Below are 3,711 nucleotides of genomic sequence, written 5' to 3' on the forward strand. Positions count from 1 at the left end.
TGCAAGTTGAAAAAAGTGTGAATAGTTGGAAATGTGGGAAAGCAATGAAAGATGCAAAATAGCTTGGAGCTTAATTGTATTGCTTGATTAATGACTGGGAGCTAAACGATATTGCTGGCTTAACTTTGTATGAGGAAGCAGTTGAAGGAAAACAAATATCAATAAAAATGGATTTTAAAGTTCAATAAAACTTTAATAAAAGTGAATAAATATCAATGTATGAAAGATGTGAAGCATTTTAATAATAACAAGAAGAAAGAATTCTATCCTCAGAAGAACAAGGCTGTGAATGCTTCCAACATTAGCACAAACAAGAGAAAGCCATTTCAGAGGAAACTGCTGTGTGAATGCTGAATGTTTAGCTGATGCTAAACTGCATTACTGGCATTAAAAGTTGAATAATAGTAGTAGTAGTAAATGGAAGATGTGGAATAGTTTAATGTTTGTTAAAAATCTCACACGAAACTGAACTGCTGGCTTTAATTTGTACAAAGAAGCAGCTGAAATATGAAGAGCTGGAACAGTGGGAAAGAGTCTAAAAGTATGAATGGCATTTAAAGCTGAAGATAAACTGCATAGCTGTGTTTGAAGAAGAAGGAGCTTTAAAAGCATGAAGAGTTGGAAAAGTGGGGAAAGGTCTAATTCATATGAATGGGGGTGAAAATGGACTGAATAAATGTGCAGTCTACATGTGGACTGCCAAGGCCAGGGATCAAACCACTGACCTCCTGATAAGTTGATGACTGCTCTACCTCCTCAGCCACAGCACTGTCAACTAAACAAATAAAGAACAGTATGTTAGGAAGCCTCCTTCGTCCTGCCTTTCCTTGTGTTTTCCTGTGTTTTTCCCCTGTCCCTTTGTGTCATGTTAGTCTCTCCTTGTGTTTGCCCTTGTGTGTGAGTGTGTGTGTCTGGACTGACTGGACTTCCCATGCCAATCAGCCAGCACAGCTGCAGCCAATCCACACTCATCAGCCACAGGATAGAAACCCCGATCTCCTCATCAGCCTTTGCCAGATTGTTGTACTCACTAGCCTGGTAACATGTCTAAGCTACTTTGCTCCAGAGTTTTGCCTTGCCTGTTTTTTTTCTAAGTAACTAAGTCTGTTCTCCTTGTGTCTCAGGATCATCTCCTCGTGTCTCGAACCTGTCCAGCTCTACTCCACTACCTGAAGGACCTGCTGATTCATCTCACCTACTTGCTCATTCCTTTCTTGATCTACACGGAACATCACCCAGTGATCATTATCCATTTCTTTTCTTTTTTTATGACAATAAAAAGAAGATTTTCTAATCTTCAGTGTCTGTGTTATGCACTTGCAGTTTACCTCAGCCCCTAACACAGCAGAATTTTGTTTTCTCTGGTGTATAAACTTTGTCCTGTTAACAAAGTGGGCATGTAAATAATGTGAAAATAAGTATTTTCTGATTTCCTTGGAAATTTCCTGAAGGAACTATTTAGATCCTTTACTCAAGTAAAAGTACTAACACCACACTGTTACAAATATATATATATACTCGGTTACAAGTAAAGTCCTGCATTGAAAATGTTATTTAAGTTGAAACATAATCAGGAAAATGTACTAATGGTATTAAAGTAAAAAGCACTCAATGCAGAAAAATGTCTCCTGTGACTGTCATGTAGTTGTATATATTATATCATTGTATTATTACTTTTATGACTCGTGCATTCATGTAAAAGCAGAATTTCACTGTTGTAGATGAGTGAGGTGGAACTCATTCTGAACTGTTTTGTGTAGGACTGTAATTAATCTAACGATTTTCTCCATTAATCGTTTGTTTGGTTTGTAAAAATTTTAAACACAGCAAATCTTCAAATATGTGACACTCGAACCATGAAATGTTTTTACATGACAAATGACAATTATCAAAATAGTTCATTTTTAATAGTTTCTCATCAATTTTTTGTCAATCGAACAATTGATTGACTAATCATTTAAGATGAACTAATTAAAGCTGTCAAACAAATGTAGTGAATTAAAAAAATACAATAAATACAATATTTACCTCTAAAATGTAGTGGAGTAGAAGCAGAAAGTGGCAGGTAAAGGAAATACTCAAGTACCTCATATTTTTCTTAAGCATACTTAAGTTGTTCATTTAAACAGAAGAAAAAAATATGATAATATTAATTATTCATTTATTTTCATTGTGTCAAATGTTTCCCTTCAGATTTGTTAAATTGCATATTTGATTGCATGTCTTTTAATTTTTAACCCACCTATTGTGCACTGACTGAATAGACTATGGAAACAGTTAATCAGAGTTAAGCAATTGAAAGTGTACCAAATGAACACTGTTTCTTCTATAAAAGTCCAAATTACACAATATATTCTACAAAACTGCCCACAAATTATTTGAGAATTATTCAAAAATTACACAACTGTACAACAAGGTGTCACCAATTTTTCACACACAGGAATTCATGGCATTCTCACAATGTCATTATTCATTTGTGGATTGATACAGCTGGGAGTAGATAGAGTTTTGGTTATAATAACTGAGTTGCAGTTAAAGGGCTGGGTCACCTAAATCATAAACAAAAATGTATGCACATAATCAAAGTGCCTGCTGTCAGACAGAATTCTTAGTATTAAGTACAGATAATTGTGCACATTTTGTTCTTAAATGGTCAGTTATCCTAAATAAAAACATGATGTGTTACAAAAGCATCATCATTTTCACCTCCCTATCACTTCATGCAAATAGTCTTGGTTTCATTGTCCAGATTTTGAGATCTGTTTTTGGAATGAACTGTCCCTTGAAGAGTTTGGATTATTGTTTTTGTAAGTAATAGTATGTAAGCTTTATTTAATTTAATTTTTTTGCCTTAAACACAAATGCATGTGAGATGAGGATGGAGCATCACTGCTGCTACATTGGTGAAGAACTCATTATTGTCTATGCATATTTGTAAATCTCTCATGCATGTGTCTAACACATCCCAGATGCTCTGGAGTCATCTGTCCTGCACACCTCCCCCACCGTAAGGACAACCAAGTCTCCATGTTGTTATCACACACACACACACACACACACACACACACACACACACACACACACACACACACACACACACGAAAGAAAGCTTGCTTCATAGCTTAGGTTTTTAAAGAGGTAGGGATCATACTTGGGTGATTTTTCTGTACCTCATAGCTTTTTTTTTATTCCTCTTCTTCTCAAAAATACATTTAACAAACAACAAACATTTAACAACAAAATCTTTTTTTTTTTTTTTTTTTTTTTTAGAAATCCTTAATCCCTTTAATCAGTAGATAGAGCAGGCTAATAATCTCTGGACTGCTGCTTCAATTTCTGGCTCCTCATGTCCACATGTCAAAATCCTTGGGAAAGACACTGAAAGCTAAGTTGTTGCCAATGGACAGGTAAAGTATTTTGTCTGTTAAGGTAGAAAAAAGCGCTGTTTAAATGCAATCTATTCGACAAAAAAGAAAAAAAAAGCAGACTCCTTTCAACCAGCCACTCCATTACTCCGGTTCTGTTGAGCAGCATATCTCCCCCTGCTACATTCGACCTGCTCTTGACCCTCAACATGGGCTGGGTGAACCTCATCAGTACATGGCAGCAGGGTGGTGTATTCTTGGCCCTTTTCTGAAAAACGGATTGATCTCTTGCTCCCCAAGCAACATTCCCTGGTGCGGTTGATTTGGCACTGCCATGTGCACTGCA

Source organism: Chaetodon auriga, chromosome 18 (assembly GCF_051107435.1).
Source record: "Chaetodon auriga isolate fChaAug3 chromosome 18, fChaAug3.hap1, whole genome shotgun sequence".
Taxonomy (NCBI): Eukaryota; Metazoa; Chordata; class Actinopteri; order Chaetodontiformes; family Chaetodontidae; genus Chaetodon; species Chaetodon auriga.